At 52.2% G+C, this 19,814-nt stretch overlaps 1 long non-coding RNA gene across 1 annotated transcript; it reads left to right on the forward strand.

Moving 5' to 3' along the window:
• The first annotated feature begins 4,569 nt into the window (after positions 1-4,569).
• On the forward strand, positions 4,570-13,088 carry LOC123577238. The gene is made up of 3 exons (XR_006701782.1): positions 4,570-4,676; positions 5,386-11,208; positions 11,448-13,088. It is a non-coding gene; the product is annotated as an uncharacterized LOC123577238 (long non-coding RNA).
• Positions 13,089-19,814: the final 6,726 nt, after the last annotated feature.

Raw genomic sequence — 19,814 nt, forward strand, 5'->3', positions numbered from 1 at the left:
TCTAACAGACGAAGCATCTGAGTAAAAGTGTGACCGTCTGTCATTGACGGAAGGCTTTGAAACAGCCGTGGTGACGGAGCCGATTGGAGCACATTACGATGCAATTAAGGACATCTGGTTATTTCTGTGCCATACAACACATCAAGACGATCACCCTCCGGGACATCAGATTTCTGGAGCTCTCATACAATTCTTGGAACACTTATTTTAATAATGTACCTACATAACTAAGGTCTCAGAGGGTCTAACATCACCTGTCTGCTAATGCCCCCGTGTGTTTTAGCATACCTGATACACTTTATTACTTTAATTTCTCAAAGAACCTTTGAAATGTTCCAGGAGGTCTCTGGGAGATTTCAGTTCGCTTGTGGTCAAAATACTTCATTTTATTTTATCTTTAAACTGTAGTGAGTTGTAACTTCACTTATTTATCTCTATTAAGTAATTACGCTCTGTGCCCAACGTGGGGCTCAGACTCACAACCCTGAGATGAAGAATCCCACGCACCTCAGGCTGGACCAGCCAGGAGCCCCCAGAGGCTTTATTTTAGAATTTGATTTTAGGAAGTATTTCCCAAAAAACAATATGGAAAGTTTCAAACACTTGATTAAACAGGTCACCATGACCCCATGTCAGGCGCTCATCACATCACAGTGACAAATAAAATGTCAAAGCCAAATGCAAGATGTGTACCTTGTTGTGAGCAAAACATAGCTCTTTTATTTTTAAAAAAAAATTTTTTTTCAACGTTTATTTATTTTGGGGACAGAGAGAGACAGAGCATGAACGGGGGAGGGGCAGAGAGAGAGGGAGACACAGAATCAGAAACAGGCTCCAGGCTCTGAGCCATCAGCCCAGAGCCCGACGCGGGGCTCGAACTCACGGACCGCGAGATCGTGACCTGGCTGAAGTCGGACGCTCAACCGACTGTGCCACCCAGGCGCCCCAAAACATAGCTCTTTTAAATATTGACTCCATTTTGGCAAAACAGAATCTTTTGTGTGGGGGGAGGGGGATAACTTTAAAGGTAAAGAAAAACTTCCCTTTATAATTTTTCATCAACAGCAGAACGATAGCTCAAGAAAACTTTGGGGTTTTTTGTTTTTTGTGCGAAGACAATGTTGCACCAGTGTTAATTTTGACACTGAAGCTCATTTACTTACTTAAACTTCCCTTCAGCTGAGGAGCCCCTGGGGGGCTCAGTCAGTTAAGCACCAACTTTGGCTCAGGGCACGATCTCGCGGTTCTCAAGTTCGAGCCCCGTGTCGGGCTCTCTGCTGTCAGCTCAGAGACTGGAGCCTGCTTCGGATCCTCTGTCGCCCTCTCTCTGCACTGCTCCCCCTCAAAATTAAATACACATTAAAAAAAAGTTGTCTTCGTTTGAGCCACTTACCGACCCCGCGTGAACTCCTCTCCAAAGATGCCGTTTTTCCATAAACTTTTCACAACCTCACTATTTATGTGTAGATACTGTCTTAAAAGTTTTTTCCCCCAAACAACCAGCTGCACTTAGGGCACAGCCGCGTTCTTCTCCCTAAACAACAAATACGTTCCCCCTCCTCCTACCTTTTTTTTCTTTCTTCCTGACAAATTTTTCAAGAAAGAACGTGTACTTGTTTCACTTCTGGCCAACACACGCAGGAGAAAAGTCTTCTATTTAGTGCTGATAGTTCTAAAGATGTGTCTGTTTCAATGAAACTAACAGTCCTAAATTAGCTCTAGGACCAAGTAGTTCCCAGATCAAGTGAACTTGGAAAGCTGTGTTAGTTTCTGCCTGAGCTTTTGGGGGGGGGGCAGTTTTCAAATACCTCCTTTTATTTGTTTGCCCTGAGGATCTATTCAAGCTTTCTATTTCCTCCTGATTGAGTTTTGGAAGAGTGTGGGTGTTTAGGAATTTGTCCATTTCTTCCAGCTTGTCCAATTTGTTGGCATGTAATTTTTCATAGTATTCCCTGATAATTGTTTGTATCTCTGAGGGATTGGTTGTAATAATTCCATTTTCATTCATGATTTTATCTATTTGGGTCATCTCCCTTTTCTTTTTGAGAAGCCTGGCTAGAGGTTTGTCAATTTTGTTTATTTTTTCAAAAAACCAGCGAAGAAATTGAATCAGTTATCAAAAATCTCCCAACAAATAAGAGTCCAGGACCAGATGGCTTCCCAGGGGAGTTCTACCAGACGTTTAAAGCAGAGATAATACCTATCCTTCTCAAGCTATTCCAAGAAATAGAAAGGGAAGGAAAACTTTCAGACTCATTCTATGAAGCCAGTATTACTTTGATTCCTAAACCAGACAGAGACCCAGTAAAAAAAGAGAACTACAGGCCAATATCCCTAATGAACATGAATGCAAAAATTCTCAATAAGATACTAGCAAATCGAATTCAACAGCATATAAGAAGAATTATTCACCATGATCAAGTGGGATTCATTCCTGGGATGCAGGGCAGGTTCAACATTTGCAAATCAATCAACGTGATACATCACATTAATAAAAGAAAAGATAAGAACCATATGATCCTGTCAATCGATGCAGAAAAGGCCTTTGACAAAATTCAGCACACTTTCTTAATAAAAACCCTTGAGAAAGTCGGGATAGAAGGAACATACTTAAAGATCATAAAAGCCATTTATGAAAAGCCCACAGCTAACATCATCCTCAATGGGGAAAAACTGAGAGCTTTTTCCCTGAGATCAGGAACACGACAGGGATGTCCACTCTCACCGCTGTTGTTTAACATAGTGTTGGAAGTTCTAACATCAGCAATCAGACGACAAAAGGAAATCAAAGGCATCCAAATTGGCAAAGATGAAGTCAAGCTTTCGCTTTTTGCAGATGACATGATACTATACATGGAAAATCCGATAGACTCCACCAAAAGTCTGCTAGAACTGATACATGAATTCAGCAAAGTTGCAGGATACAAAATCAATGTACAGAAATCAGTTGCATTCTTATACACTAACAATGAAGCAACAGAAAGACAAATAAAGAAACTGATCCCATTCACAATTGCACCAAGAAGCATAAAATGCCAAGGAATAAATGTAACCAAAGATGTAAAAGATCTGTATGCTGAAAACTATAGAAAGCTTATGAAGGTAATTGAAGAAGATATAAAGAAATGGAAAGACAGTCCCTGCTCATGGATTGGGAGAATAAATATTGTCAAAATGTCAATACTACCCAAAGCTATCTACACGTTCAATGCAATCCCAATCAAAATTGTTTGCCCTGAGGAGACACTGTTCCCTAGGTTTGCATTTCTTTTCTTTCTTTCTTTCTTTTTTTTTTATCTTCTTAACCATTTAAAAAAATATATAACTTATCGTCAAGTTGGCTAACACACAGCGTGTACAATGTGCTCTTGGTTTTGGGGGTGGATTCCCGCGGTTCATCGCTTACCTAGGACACCCAGTGCTTCTCCCAACAAGGTGCCCTCCTCAATGCCCATCCCCCATTTTCCCCTCTCTCCCATCCCCTCGTCCCCCCTCAGTTTTCTCTCTGCATTTAAGAGTCTCTTGTGGTCTGCCTTCCTCTCTGTTTTTCTTCCCCTTCCCTTCTCCCACCGAGGTTTGCATTTCAGAGAATGGCTCTCGGTCGGGGAGGAGCCAGAGGCAGGACGTTTGTGTCACAAAGCACAGACAGAGCATCTTAGGGGGAGGCCAGGTGCATCTCTGTTCCCCGGGGCCTTTCAGCAGATGACTGTTTAAAAAGGCCTCCTCCTTTTTTCCTTCAGTCTCAGGTGATTCTGGTCTGTGTTCACATCTTAAACGTTTATAATTTTAAGGGACAGAGAAAGAATGTAAAAACATTTTTTTTCCTAGAGTTTTAGAGTAATTGCTATTTAAAATGTCGGGGTACCTGGGTGGCTCAGTCGGTTAAGCGTCCGACTTCAGTTCAGGTCATGATCTCACGGGTTGTGGGTTCGAGCCTCGCGTCGGGCTCTGTGCTGACAGCTCGGAGCCTGGAGCCGCTTCGGATTCTGTGTCTCCCTCCCTGTCTGCCCCTCCCCCGCTCAAGCTCTTTCTCTCTCTCTAAATAAACATCTCTTTAAATAAACGTTTAAAACAATTTTTTAAAAAGCAAGAATAACTCAGTGAAGCATATGTGACTTAAAACACACACGCTCGCCGAAAACAAACTTAGTAGGTAGAAAGGGGCGAAGTCCTTGGTTTATGCGCAGTATGTGGAACACCTTTCTTCATTTTCCTCGGCTGCTCACCCCTGAATCCCAGCCCCTTGTCTGGAGAAATGTGGGATCGGAGCCTCCTGGCCTGCCAGGGCGGTGGGACAGGGGCGTCGCCTCTTGTGGCGTTCCCTTCCCGCACCGCCGAGCAGTGTGGCTCGTAGCTGCCCGGTTCCTGCGTGTTTTCAAGGTCGGTGCTCCAAGTTCCTTCCGGAATTTCCCTTTCCACTTGCGTCAGCCAGGGCTGGCTTCTGCTAGCTGCAACTGAGAGCCTTCCAGGTAGAGGAAGTTCTCCAGAAACCCGCAGGAAACCCCACTCTTCTCTGTGAAATACTAGCGCGTCCCCTTATGTCGCCGACGAGACCGCCATCAGCCCCACTCTCGAGATGGGAGAAAAATCACAGGCAAGGACAAAGGAAAACCGTTAAATGCCAAAAAGGAAGACACAAAACTGTCACGACGGATCCCCCCTCGTGGGCGCCCCGGGTAAGTCCCGTGGGGGCGGGACTTTTTGCCTTTTCGGCTCATGATGGGTGTTGAACCGGGGCTCGCCCTTGGTGGGTGTTAGGTTCAACTTTGCTAATTAAATCAATGGATTAACCAAGAATAACAAAATTCAAGACAATGCACGGAGAAAGTCCGAACAAATAAGAATTCAGTAAAATACATGCTGTAAGGTAAGCTTAGAAAAATTGATGTTTCTGGGGGCGGCTCCTGGGGGACTCAGTGGGTTGAGCATCAGACTCTTGGTTTCGGCTCAACTCACATTCTCACAGTTCTTAGGTTCAAGCCCTGAGCGGAGCCTGCTTGGGATTCTCTCCCTCCCTCTCTCTCTGCCCCTCGCCTGCTCTCTCTCTCTCTCTCTCTCTCTCCAAATAAATAAATAAACGTTAAAAATAATCGGTGTGTTTGTTAAATAGTAGCAGTAGCCAGTTTGGAAATGGAAACCTTCTCACTCCTAGGAGCAGCAAGAACAAAATACCTAAGAATAAATTTCATAAGAATTGCTCACGACACAGAGAAACGTTTACCGTTTAGCAGGGAGGTACAAGAAGACGTGACTCATCCCGCGAGGGCGACACTGATGAGGGGCTTCTGGTCCGCAGCGTCGGTGGCCTCGTCTCGGCCCCTCACCAACTCTCGCGGCGACCCGGGCACGTGGACAGCACTGACGACTTTCTGTTTTACCGGACAGGGAACACGTTACCGAACTTTGCCTGGAACGACTCACGCAGGAGGAAGGTACCAGCGTTCCGGACGCAGGCAGGGGACCAGCATTCGGAACAGTAAGTGGTCCCAGTAAAGCTCGAGGACACAAACATCCCAGTGGTAAGTGGACCAAGCCGCGTCTCCAAGAGACGGAGCTCGGATGGCGCCTGAACCAAGGAAGAGGCGTCAGGGAATCGAGTTGAAGTGAGCGCCCCTCCCCCAACGCGGTGACTGTGCCCCACCGGCTACCCCCCGTTCCAGCAGCCCCTCGTGGCACCCCCACTGCCCCTCCTTTCCTTGGCCACCGATCACTGCCCGCATGAGCCCCCCTATCCTCAGCCCGTCGCCCTGCAGGGTCCCCACCTGAGCGGCCGCTGGGCCCCGTCCACGCGGTTGGGAGGGAGTGCCCGAGAGCTTTCGTTGCAAGCTCACGTCCCCTCCCCGCTGCAGGTGGACGTGGGGCCTGAGAGCCCGCCTCCCACCCGGCCCCACGCCCAGGGCGTCCTTCCCCGTCACAGCCCTCAGAGCTGGGCACTGCTGCGGGCCGGGCTCCAGGGAAAGAGGCTGAGCCGGACAGGGACGGGCACGCCATCGCCAGGCCGCTGGAGCTCTGGGGGACAGAGGTGGGTCACCCGGGAAAGGCAGGCGGGAGGCCGGAGGCCTCCGAGTCAGCAGCGCAGCACAGGGGACCCCACGAGAGACACTCGGCGGTTCCCAGAGCTTCCAGAGACCCCGAAGGAGCATCCGGAGGGGGCAGTCCGATAGGAGGGCCTCCCCCCAGGCAGTGCGCACACGGCTTTCCTGGGCCACGGCTGCGTCGGAGGAGGTTCTGAGGTCCACGCTGGGCACAATATCCCGAAGGCCAAGGCGGGTGTGTCTGTAGGATCTGGGGGTGACCAGGAAAGCCCTGGGCTTGGTTCCCCCGGGGCAGGAAAAGTTGTCCTGGGGAAAAGATTAATACGAGGCATCTGTTTCCCCAGCGGCCTGGGGGCAGCCCGTGACCTCTGGTTATCTCAGGGCCGCTGAGGGACAGAGGGCTGACCTGACCTGACCGGTCTGTTTCCTCCCTCCTCCAGCAGAACACAGACTCTTCGCGAGTTCCCGAGTTCCCGGGAGAGTCCGTGCCGTGCGGGCTATTTTTGGGAGTCGGCGTGACGAAACGCTTAGAACTGTAAACAGCGTGCCGTCGTCACTCTCTGTCCCCAGTCCGCATTTGCTCCACGTCCCTGGCGGTCTAGGAGCAGGGGCTCCTTCCAAAGGAAAGGGCGTTATTTGGTAAGAGCCCGGCCGGCACCTGCCTGGCAACGTCCAAAACAGGAAGGAGTTCCTGGAGCAGAGACACCGTCCTGCCAAGGGCGGCCTCCGGAGGGCTGGGCGGGCGCTGTTTGCTCCCGGACGGCGAGGCGACAGTTCAGCTGTTCCTTCGGGGAGAGACGGCCGAGCGCCGAGTGTGCAGCAGCCAGCGAGGGGCGCGGGAGCCACGCGCGGGGCAAACACGGTCACGTGGCCCCGGCACGTGGTGGCCACGGGGGAGGCCGGAGGGGCGCACGCGTGGGGCGGCAGCCGCGCTGAGAGGCTCAGGCTTCAGGCCCGGGAGCTCAGAACTTGAACGTGCCCGTGACCCAGGGCCGCCCTCGGCCCAGCTTCGCCGTGAGCGGCACCCCCGGGGTCCGGCAGCCGCTCGGGCGGGCAGTGCCGAGCGCTGCACTGGCGGGACAGGCCGCAGGGCCCCCGGGCAGCGGGGGGACGTGGAAGGCTCCCCCATCGGAGGCGCCCCCATTTTACAAGGAGACACGCAGGTGCCGTGACGAGCTGGCTCTCGGCGAATGTCGGATCCGCAAGAAGACAGGGCCAGTGACGAGCCCGGGGGGCGGGGGGGGCAGTGGTAACTAAGGTGGTGCCGGTGGCTTTGTCCCTCCATGGAAGCCCCCCAACCACACACACACAGCCACAACCAGAGTGGCAGAGTTCTGAGCCCTTAGCCCTGAGACATGGCCCCCAGAGCCTGGGCCCTGTCCCCGCATCCGGGAGAACAGGGGGGGAGCTTTCTGGGATAGCCCGGGGGGGGCCAAGGCTGGGCTTGGCAGGGAAGGCCGTGACCTGCCCAACAGAGGGAGAGGGACCAGCCAAAGCTGTGGGGATGCGCTGGCTCGGGTGGCTACAGATGGGGAGGTCACGCTCTTTGCCAAGTGTGGGACGGAGAAGAGGAGCCACTGAGCGGGTGTCTGCGGGATGACAGCACGTGCAGCTGGGCGCAGACCTGGGGACCACAGCGGCTGGTCCGGGACTGACCGCCGGGGAGCGGCCCGCCGGGGAAGGGTGCGAGGACGGGAGCCCGCGGGCCCGGGGTGGAACGGGGCTGCACCTGGGGGGGGGGGCACCCAGGATGCCTGCAAGGGCCACCTTCTTGAGCTCAAGACCGGGCACAGCCCCTTAGAAGGATAATAATTAGCCACCAGTGGTTTGCATCTTTGTCCAGACGCTTTCCCAGGACTGGGATGGGTGGAGCTGGTCGGAAGAGACACTGCCTGCCCTCGGGAGCCAGGGCCACCTGTGCGGGAGCACTGACGGCGTCACTCCAGACACAAATGAACGCTGGGCTCAGACAATCTCGGAAGTTTCTCCCGAGCCCGCCTCGGGCTCTCCGCCTCACCCGGGACACCCCCGTGCCCTGCGCCTGCTGGGGGTCAACGACCCGGGCTCCTTCTCTCCTGCTCCCCTGCTGGCTCGGGAGGTGACCAGCTGGTGAGGGACGCGCACGTGTCTGTGTTGGCTGTGCCCCTCCTTCCGTGTCCACCTCCCCAGTCAAGAGTTTTATTTTTCCTTCTTTGGTTTTCCCTTCGTGCCTCCAACCACTTCAAGCCCACTGCCAGGCAGCCCAGAGTCTAGGAATTAAATCGAGCACCCAGCCCCCACTCAAGGCTGTGAGAGCACCGTCCACACCGTCCCGTCCACGGCCACACCATCCACACTGTCCCATCCATAGCCACGCTGGCCACACTGTCCCATTCACAGACACACCATCCATCCCGTCCCGTCCACAGACACACTGGCCACGGCCACACTGGCCACACTGTCCATGGCCACGCCGTCCACGGACGCCCCCTTGGCACCGCCCTCACTGCCCCACCTGTGCCGAGCTGGAGCCAGGGCGCCCCTTGGGTGCCGTCCCTCCTCGTCCGGCGTCATTTTTGCTCCTTAACCTTATCCCTCCGAAGAAAGAAAAGGAGAGCAGCCGCTGAGGGCTTCCCATCCTGTGCACACACACCACTCAGAGTTTCTATCCTTTCTTCCCGATGGCCTGCCTGCTCCGGACGTCCCTGGACCGGTCTCTGCATTTTCCCAACGCCCGCCATCCCGCCAGGTGCGTGGCCCCATCACTCTTGTCCATAGCACCCGGATCTCCTCCCGAGTCCCCCGAGCATCAGCGGCTGGAGAGAAGGTGACCCCGGTCCTCCCGGGGAATCCCTCCTGGGTGTGGATCTGTGCTCCTCCTCGGGGAGGGAGCCGGCCGCTGGTCCACGGAGCTTGCTGGCAGACATCCTCTGTCCCCTCCACCCAGGGGCCCTTCGTGTCCCCCGGACCCCGTTGTGGTGCCTTGCGGGAAACGCGGTCGGCCACACAGGCTGCTGGGCGGCCCGCCTGCCTGGAGGCAGCACGCAGTCGGTGGCCCCGGGGGGAAGCTGGCCGGAGGATTGCCCCTCACGGGACGGCTCCAAGGGCTGGACACCTGCCTGAAGGCGATGAAGGGAAACAGGGAGACTAGGGCATCCCTAGGCCAGCCCACTCTTTCCCCCCATCAGCTGCAGGTGGTGGTAATCCCATTACCCCCCCAGAGCTCTGGGACCGGACCCTCGCTGGGAACTGGGGACACAGCGCGTGCTGGTGAGGAGGGAGGGCGGGGCCGGGGCCGTCCGGAGCGCTTGGGCTGCTAAGGGCCAGCCTGTCCCACGGGACGGATCCTGCCTTGGGGGGTCGGGCACTGGCTTTTTAAAGAGGTGCGTGGGCGCCACCTTCCCCGCGTGGCCTCCTGGACGAGGTGCGGGGATCCTGACCGGCTTCCCCCGGCTCAGGCCTCCCGTGAGGCGTCCCATTAACCGGAGATGGTCTTGTGCGGCCTCTTTTGTGTTTCAAATATCTAAGAGACAAAGTCAAGGTGTCTGGGGCGCTGTCACTGTCGTGACTCCCGAGGGCCGCGGTGCGGGTAGTCACAGGGGACATACTTGCCCGTGTCACTTGCATCCACGTGACGTCCGTGGGAAGGTGCCCGCTGGAGTCTCCTGGCAGCACAGGTGAGGCGGGAGGAGCCCTCATCAGGGAGCGGGGTAACCCGCTCACTGATCACTAAGATGTGTCCTTCTGACCCCGGCACGGATGTGTGGTATGACGACTGTCTTCCTACAATCAGTTTGGAGGTGTAGCAAAGACGAGCGTGGACAAGCAGCGGACAGGCCGTGGACAGGCTCGTCCCTGCCGAGCGCGCCTGCCTGCCCGTCCCCTGGCTCTCGGCCTCCCCCCGCTGCCCAGGACGCAGGAAACTGAGTGTGCCCCAAGGGGAAGCCGTGGGCTGGAAGGTGGGGGGCAGATTGGAATCTGGGAGGCGGGGGGACCAGCATATGACACAAGGACGTCGGCGGTCCGTGGGCGCGAACTCCCGGTACCCACAGCCGTTAGGACGCCTCACACAATGTCCACTACACGAGCTCCCAGGTGAAAGAGGCCAGGACCGCGGCCCTGCGGTCCTGGGGCAGGGCCGGCCGGGGACGCTCCGGGGAGGTGGTCGCGTTTTGTGTCCTGATGGGGTCTGCGTTACACGGATGGACCCCACGGACAGAACTCACCAGCCCGGTCTGGAGGTGAAGTCTGGCCGGACGCGCCCTCCGGGGCGACCTCTGCCGGATCTCAACCCCCCTGGGCACCCAGGTCCCGGCGGAGCTGCCCCAGGCCGGCCTCGTGACCCCGGCCCGGACTCCGTCGCCTCCGGACTTTTGCCGCCGTGCTGTGCCGTGCCGGAGCCCCTGCGCGCAAGCCCCTCGGCGAGCGTTAGCCCCTCGGGTGAACCCCTCCCCGGGTTTGCTGTTCGAGGAGACGCTGCTTTGGGAAGGATCCCGCGTTCTCGTCACTGGCTGCAAACAAAACCCTTCCTCCTCCCGTTCTCTGGCCTGGTTGTGTCTTTTGTGTCCTCGACGCCCCAAGAGGGACCCCGGTCTCGGTGACAGCCGTGGCCTCGTGGGGGTGGGTCGCCCTTGAGTGGAGCGTACACAGCGTTTACGTGCAGCGTGGGAAATGCACACGGTGCACAGGTGGGTGCGAGGCGCCACGAGCTGGCTCGGAGAGGGGTCCAGAGCTGGCCGAGCAGGCCCCGAGGGGCTCAGGGCCGGGGGTGCCTCCTCGGTGGACGTGCGTGCACGCGTACAGGCGTGCCAGGTGGCAGGTGGCAGGTGCTCCCTGGTGATTGCAGACTGAACCGAGTGAAAGGCACACACCTGCGCACGACCACGGAAGGGAGGCGTCTCGGTCAGCCCGGGCACCGTAGCAAATCATCGCAGACCAGGCGGGGTCCGAACAACTTGCTTCCCGGAGCTCTGGAGGCTGGAAGTCCAGTCGGGTCCTGGCGGGAGCCCCCTGCTGGCTGCAGAGGGCTGACTTCTCCCTGAGTCCGGAGTCCGGGGCACTGGAGAGACGGGATGCTTATGCGGGGGAGGGGTGGGGAGAGACTCTAATCCCATCATGGGCCCCACCCTCGTGACCTCATCTACCTCTAATGACCTCCCCAAAGCCCCACCCCCTAATGCCATCACCAGGGGAGGTAGGGTTTCTTTTTTTTTTCAACGTTTATTTTATTTTTTATTTTTGGGACAGAGAGAGACAGAGCATGAACGGGGGAGGGGCAGAGAGAGAGGGAGACACAGAATCGGAAACAGGCTCCAGGCTCTGAGCCATCAGCCCAGAGCCCGACGCGGGGCTCGAACTCACGGACCGCGAGATCGTGACCTGGCTGAAGTCGGACGCTTAACCGACTGCGCCACCCAGGCGCCTCTTGGGGAGGTAGGGTTTCAAGACACGAATTCGGGGACGGCGGTGACGCGAGCTTCCTTCCGAAACAAGATGCCGGAAGGGTAGGCTTGGCCTTGTAACAACGGGACAACACACACAGCGTGCGGGCGGCTGCCTTTCCGTGAGACGGTTGAGCTCCAGTCTGTGGATGAGGAATCCGTCGCGCCAGGGAGGTGAACGTCTCAGTGACCGAGAGGGAACGGCAGAGCAGGAGTTTGAACCTCGGTCACGTGCTCCCGAGCTTACGCTTGTAACCATCAAGCCGGTGTGGCAGCGCCTGCCGAATAGGACCCAGGGACCGTGGAGGGGACGGTCAGCAGTGACCTCAGAGAGGATACTGGCAGGGGCAAGGTTGTGACAAGCATGTCTGGGCTACTGAGCCAGGCTCAGCTGGTTGGCTGGAAGCCCAGTGCCCTCTGTGGACCCTGCTCGTTACCCGACTTCCATCCAGAGTGGGCGTGTCTTCCCAAGAAACCTGATCCAGAAGCGATGCCTACATTTACGAGAAACTGAATGCAATTAAGCGTGGCTTCATTCATTCATTCATCTGCCCATCCGTCTTTCTATTCCTTCCTCCTTCCTCCCATCCCTCCATCCTTCCATCCATCCATTGATCTATCTGTCTATCCATCCATCCTTCCGTGTCTCCAACCTTCCAAAGTTCCTTGAGGAAGTAACATTAAGTTGAGTCAGAAACAGGAGAAAACGTGTTTCTCTCAACACATTCAATGGTCCCGAGGCACAGAAAGCAGGAGGATTCGAGGAAAAGAAACCTGTTCGTCATGAAGCAGAATAAGCAAACAGAAGAGGGTAAGACAAGTCGGGAGAAAGGGGAAGAAGGCAGGTTGTGGAGGGTCTCGTGGCCACGTGAAGCATTTTGGACCCGACCTGAGGATGAGGAGATGCTTTCAATGCTGGCTGAAGACTTACAGCAGGGGATGGGCAGGATCAGATTTGTGTTTTTGGAAGGTCTTACCCATGGATTAAGGTGGTGTCCAGTGGGAATGGAGAAAAAGGAGGCAGGCTTTCGTCATGGTCCTTGCGTGCGCCTGTATGCTTGCGGTCAGCTTGACATGCTGCGGTCCCCTATGCGCTCGTGTGCACCTGTACGGAGCCCACCATGCGACAGGCACAGCTCTGGGCTCTGGGGAGATGACACAAGGCAGAGCAAGGAGTGTGGTCTGTGCCCTTGCGAATTCTACGTTCTAGTGGGAGAGATACACAAAACAGGCACCCAAAAGAGCACGCCATCTCAGAGTCAGTTCGTATGATGGAGAAGTGGTGTAGCAATGACGCAGACTGGGCGCAGACTGGGGAAAGGGTGCTGCCGTCCCGCCTGGGCCACGTAAGGAAGGCTGCTGGGGTGACATCTTCACGGAGTCTTGAAGGGAGTGAGGGAGGAGCATCCTGGAAGGGGAACAGGCAATGCAGCGGCCCAGGGCACCGGGCAACCAGCAGGGATCCCATGTGACGGGGGCACAGAGACGGGCGGAGGGGGGCAGGAGACCGGGCCAGGGAGCCCGGCCAGCTGGAGGCCACCGGGTGGGGCTCCGGCAGCGGCTGGAGTGAACTGCCCACGTTTTAGGGCATCTCTCTGGCTGCTGTTGGGGCGAGGCCGGGAGCAGGTGTAGCACTTGGGGGACGGCAAGGATCCGGGATGCTGGCCCGGTCCTGGGGGGGGGTGGGGGTGGGGATCCCGAAACGGTGGAACTTTCCGTCTGAAGGTATAGTCGTGTTGAGACAGAGTGGCAGCTGTCGTTGCTGGATTCGGCACAGAGTGAGAAGAGAAAGGATCCGGAAGACGGTGCACCCGTGGTCCCCACAGAGGACCGAATGTGCTGTGCCCAGAGAGACCGCAGAAGAAACAGGCTGGGAGGAGCCGCGTGGCATCAGCGTTGGCGGGGGGAGTTTGAGACCCACTCCTTCCAGGGCAGGGGGGATGGGAGGGGGTGAGGAGGTTTGATTAGGGACGGGCAGGGTCCGACTGAGAAGGACTCGGGGCACGTGGGTGCCCAGAAGGGAGCCCGCAGTCCATCGTGGCTGTGTTACTCACTTTGTCTTTGCCCTGGTGGGGGTCCGGGAGGTATGGTCATTGAGCTCACCCTCCAACCCTTTCCACCGTGTGGCTCCGTTGTGCCAGTAAGTGCCGGATGGGGTGATTGTAACCCCATCACACCGACAGCATGTTCTCATGCAGGGCCCCCGTGTTTGCTGTTCTCTGCTCGGAATGCTCCCTCTCCAGATACCTGCATGGCTCCCTCTCTCCAATTGACCTTAGTAGGTCATCTGACCTCCTTATATGTTATAGAAAGCTTCTCTCCCTGCTGCTGTTGCTGGAATATTCTAAGCTGTTTTACCCTGCATTTATTTTCTCCAAAACAGTTATACCTGACATCTTAAAAAGGTCTCACTGTCTCTCCCCATGAAATAGTTCTGTGAGGACAGAGGCTAGAACAACGTCCGGGGTCCAGCGGCCCCTGCACCATGAATGCTGGACTGGGCAGATGTCTAGGTTTTCCACCCAGAACGGGGCCTCATGGTGATGTGGGGGTGGGGCCGCCAGGACCGTCAAAGTGAGTGATTCTTTTCACTGTCATCTGTGGGGTATTTTTTGAGATTTAAAATTTTTTATTTTATTTATTTTTTTATTTATTTTTTTATTTCAAACTTTATATTATTTTTTTAATTTTATTTTTTATTTTTTAAATTTTACATCCAAATTAGTTAGCCATAGTGCAACAATGATTTCAGGAGTAGATTCCTTAGTGCCCCTCCCCCACTTAGCCCATCCCCCCTCCCACAACCTCTCCCGTAACCCTCAGTTTGTTCTCCATATTTATGAGTCTCTTACGTTTTGTCCCCCTCCCTGTTTGTATATTATTTTTGTTTCCCTTCCCTTACGTTCATCGGTTTTGTCTCTTAAAGTCCTCATATGAGTGAAGTCATATGATTTTTGTCTTTCTCTGACTAATTTTGCTCAGCATAAGACCCTCTAGTTCCACCCACGTAGTTGCAAAGGGCCAGATTTCATTCTTTTTGATGGCCGAGGAATACTCCATTGTACATATAAACCACATCTTCTTTATCCATTCATCCACAGATGGACGTTTGGGCTCTTTCCATCTTTTGGTTATTGTCAATGGTGCTGCTATAAACATGGGGGTGCCTGTGTCCCTTCGAAACAGCACACCTGGATCCCTTGGATAAATGCCTAGTGGTGCCATGGCTGGGTCGTAGGGTGGTTCTATTTTTCCATCCTGTTTTCCAGAGTGGCTGCACCAGCTTGCATTCCCACAAAAATTTTTATTTTTAAGTGAACTCTATACCCAATGTGGGGCTCGAACTCACAACCTCGAGATCAAGAGTCCCGCGCTCCCTCGGCCGAGCCAGCCGGGTGCCCCCCATCTCTGTTAATTACGGTGAAAGACACCGAAGAGTGGGTCATCGAGGGCCGCCGAGATGCGGTCTTGGAATGGGCCCAAGAACGCGTGCGCGGCTCTTCTGTCACGCCGGCCGCCGCGTGGACAGCGGTAGTCGTGGCCTGCCCAGCGCTCTCCCCCGCTCTGGTTTTCCTCGGGAAACGCCGTCTGCTCTTGGCCCGAGGGGCCCAGGTGTGCTTCTGGGTGCTGTCCCGGGACCGCGGGAAAGAGGAGTGGTTCTCGGGGTTGATTTGCTCCTGTATTTCTAGGGCCGTGATGCATCTTTTTGCATCTTTTTCTTCTTTTTTTTTTTTAATTATTTTTTTAATGTTTACCTATTTTTGAGAGAGAGAGAGAGAGGGAGCATGAGCAGGGGAGGGGCAGAGAGAAAGGGAGACAGAATCCAAAGCAGGCTCCAGGCTCTGAGCTCTCGGCACGGAGCCCGACGCAGGGCTCGAACTCACAGAGCTTTGAGATCATGACCTGAGCTAAAGTCAGACGCTCAACTGACTGAGCCACCCAGGCGCCCCAGCGTCGTTTTCTTCCAACGTAAGCATTTCAAGCTGTACGTTTCCCCTCAGGAGTGTTTTAGTCATATGCACAAATTTTGCTTTCTAGTGTTTTCATTATCACTCAGATTACAATAGTTTCTAACTTCATTGTGATTTCTTTTTTGATCCACACATTATTTAGAAGTGAGTTGTTTACATTTTTTAAAATGTTTATTTATTTTTGAGAGAGACAGAGACAGAATGCCAGTGGGTTGGGGCAGAGAGAGGGGGAGACACAGAAACAGAAGCGGGCTCCAGGCTCGGAGCTGTCAGCACAGAGCCCGACGCGGGGCTCGAACCCACAAACCGCGAGATCGTGACTTGAGCTGAAGTCAGATGCTTAACCGACTGAGCTCCCCAGGTTCCCCTTGATCTTACTTTTTACCGAGTCTCGCAATCTCTTTCAGCCGGAGTAGGCAGTGCATTTAGTTATTTTACTCCCGACGTGCTTGGACTCCAACGTCTCCGAACTGGGTTTTTCTTCATTTGCTCTTGGTTCCTTCGTTCCTCTTTCTTTCTTTCCTACCTGCTCTTTGACTGTGCAGAACTCCAGAAGTTGGATCTAGAGAATAGGATATACCTTTAAATGATCAAAACCATATCAAAAATGGCATATTATTGGGGCGCCTGGGTGGCGCAGTCGGTTGGGCGTCCGACTTCAGCCAGGTCACGATCTCGCGGTCCGTGAGTTCGAGCCCCGCGTCGGGCTCTGGGCTGATGGCTCAGAGCCTGGAGCCTGTTTCCGATTCTGTGTCTCCCTCTCTCTCTGCCCCTCCCCCGTTCATGCTCTGTCTCTCTCTGTCCCAAAAATAAATAAACGTTGAAAAAAAAATTAAAAAAAAATGGCATATTATTTCAGAAAGAAAATGGTAAGCAGCTTAGCACTGTATTCTGTCCCTTGCCAGGTCCCCATCTCTTGTGCTCTCCTGTCACAGACTGTAATTCAGCTAAGCTCCCCACAGATGTGAGGTCTTTTAGATTTCCTCCGTATGCAGCTACGCCATCCACACATAATCTGGGTTTTCCCTTTCACCTTCCAATTCATATACATTCTGGTTGTTGTTGCCGTCGCATTATGATGATGTCTGGGACCCCAAGTGCAGCGTAGAATGGAAATTAGGATTGTGCGCCTCTATGACCTCTTCCTGGTCTTGGGGAAAATTCTATCAATTACGATGACCTATCCTTCCACTAAGAGGATCTATTTTCCTTTTTTTAGAAGATACCCTTCACCAGGTTTAAGAAGTTCCTCTCAGTTCCAGGTTTGCTTAGATTTTTTTTAAGGTTTATTTATTTTTTTTATTTTTGAGAGAGACAGAGCATGAGCACGAGAGGGGCAGAGAGAGGGGGAGACACAGAATCCGAGGCAGGCTCCGGGCTCCGAGCCGTCAGAGCCCAATGCGGGGCTCAAAGCCACAAACCAGGAGATCATGACCTGAGCTGAAGTCGACGCTCAACCGACTGAGCCACCCAGGCGCCCCCAGGTTTGCTCAGATTTAAAAAAAAAAATATGAATCAACGTTGAATTTTATCTGCTTATTTTTCCTGCGTTTATTTCCCCATCCACGTTTACTAATGTTAAGATTGATGAGTTTTTTTTCCTCATTCTTATCAGGTTTTGCTCCTCTCATGAAACAAGTTGGGGACTGTTACCCCTTTTTCTATTATCTGGAGAGGTTTGTATAACATTTTTCTTCTGTTCCCTGCGCATGTGGTGAAAACTGCCAATAAAGCCATCTGTGCTTAGAGTTCTCTTTGGGGGGGATTTTTTCACTACTGATTCAATGTCGTTAAAAATCACTTTTTTTCTGAGTTAGTTTTGCTACATTTCTAGGAATCGGTGCATTTCATTTCAAATTTATTGGCACAGAATTGACATACTCATATGATTTTAATTTCTGAAGGATTTCATAAATTTGTCAGAGGCTTATGAATTGTGCGGGTATTTTCGGAGAAGTCCTCGTGGCTTAGTTTGCCTCTCTGCGGTGTGTTTCCCTCATTTCATCACGCTCTGCCTCGTATTTATTCGCTTCTCTGTTTATTTCATTGGGGTTTGGTTTGCCACTTCCCTGGGTTCCGGACGCTCAGCTCCTTCTTGTCAGCTGTTTTCCCTGCTGTGTACGCTCAGGCATGAAAACACTAAGTACACTTGAGTCCATTCCACAAGCTTGCTATTCAGTTTTTTCACCATTGCTTATTGAAAAGCGTTTTCTAATTGTTATCACGGTTTGTCCCTTGACCAAAATGAGTTATTTAGCAATGCGTTTATTAATTTCCAAACATATGGCCATTTTCTAGTTATCTTTTGTTATTGATTTCCAGATTTAATGGCATTATGGTCAGAGAATCTGCTCTGTATGATTTTAATGCCCGAAAAAATGTTTTTTTTTAATCTATCCAAGTTTTTTTCTTTTTTAATTTATTTAAATTCAAGTTCATTAACATACCGTGTAGTATTGGCTTCAGGAGTAGAGCCCAGTGATTCATCTCTTACATATGACACCCAGGGCTCATCCCAACAAGTGCCCTCCTTAATGCCCATCACCCATCTAGCCCATCCCCCCCCCACTTCCCCTCCAGCAACCCTCAGTTTGTTCTCTGTGTTTAAGAGTCTCTTATGGTTTGCCTCCCTCTCTGTTTTTATCTTATTTTTCCTTTCCTTTTCCTATGTTCATCTGTTTTGTCTCTCAAATTCCACATGTGAGTGAAATCATGTATTTGTCTTTCTCTGATTGACTTATTTCGCTTAGCATAATACACTCTGGTTCCATCCACATTGTTGCAAATGGCAAGATTTCATTCTTTTTGATTGCTCAGCAGTATTCCATTGTGTGTGTGTGTGTGTGTGTGTGTGTGTGCGCGCGCGCACACACACATACATACCACATCTTCTTTTTCCATTCATTTGTTGATGGACATTTGGACTCTTTCCATACTTTGGCTATTGTTGATAGTGCTGCTATAAACATTGGGATGTATGTGCCCCTTCAAATCAGCATTTTTGTATCCTTTGGGTAAATAACCCAGTAGTGCAATTGCTGGGTCATAGGGTCAAAAAATTTTTAATTTTTTCAGGAACCTCCATACTGTTTTCCAGGCTGCACCAGCTTCCATTCCAACTAGCAGTGCAGAAAGATTCTCCTTTCTTCACACCTTTGCCAACATCTGGTGTTGCCTGGCTTGTTAACCTTAGCCATTCTGATAGGTGTGAGGTGGTATCTCATTGTGATTTTGATTTGTATTTCCCTGAGGATGAGTGATGTTGAGCATTTTTTCGTGTGTCTGTTAGCCATCTGGATGTCATCTTTGGAAAAGTGTCTGTATCTTTTGCCCATTTCTTCACTGGATTATTCATTTTTTGAGTGTTGAGTTGGTAAGTTCTTTATAGATTTTGGACACTAACCCTTTATCCGATGTCATTTGCAAATGTCTTCTCCCATTCCGTAGGCTGTCTTTTAGTTTTGTTTATGGTTTCCTTTACTGTGCAGAAGCTTTGTATCCTGATCAAGTCCCAATAGTTCATTTTTGCTTTTGTTTCCTTCGCTTCTGGAGACATGTTGAGTAAGAAGCTGCTACGGCCAAGGTCAAAGAGGTTTTGCCCGCTTTCTCCTCGAGGATTTTGATGGCTTCCTGTCTTACATCGAGGTCTTTCATCCATTTTGAATTTATTTTTGTGTCTGGTGTAAGAAAGTGGTCCAGGTTGATTCGTCTGCATGTCGCTGTCCAGTTTTCCCAGCACCACTTGCTGAAGAGACTGTCTTTTTTCCACTGGATATTCATTCCTGCTTTGTCAAAGATTCGTTGGCCATACGTCTGTGGGTCCATTTCTGGGTTCTCTGTTCTGTTCCATCAATCTATGTGTCTGTTTTTGTGCCAGTACCATACTGTCTTGATGATTACAGCCTTGTAATATAGTTTGAAATCTGGAACCGTGATACCTCCAGCTTCGGTTTTCTTTTTCAACATTACTTTGGCTTTCCAGGGTCTTTTCTGGTTCCATACAAATTTTAGAATTGTTTGTATTAGTCTGTGAAACATACTGGTGTTATTTTGACAGGGATTGCATTGAACGTGTAGATTGCTTTAGGTAGTATAGACATTTTAACAATATTTATTCTTCCAATCCATGAGCATGGGATGTTTTCCCATTTCTTTGTGTCTCCTTCAATTTCTTTCATAAGCTTTCTACAGTTTTTAGCGCACATGTCTTTTACCTCTTTGGTTAGGTGTATTCCTAGGTATTTTATGGCTTTTGGTGCAATTGTAAATGGGACCAACTCCTTGATTTCTCTTTCTGCTGCTTCATTATTGGTGTATAGAAATGCCACAGGTTTCTGTACGTTGATTTTATATCTGACAACTGTACTGAATTCATGTATTAGTTCTGG

Source organism: Leopardus geoffroyi, chromosome D2 (genome assembly GCF_018350155.1).
Source record: "Leopardus geoffroyi isolate Oge1 chromosome D2, O.geoffroyi_Oge1_pat1.0, whole genome shotgun sequence".
In the NCBI taxonomy this organism is placed as follows: domain Eukaryota; kingdom Metazoa; phylum Chordata; class Mammalia; order Carnivora; family Felidae; genus Leopardus; species Leopardus geoffroyi.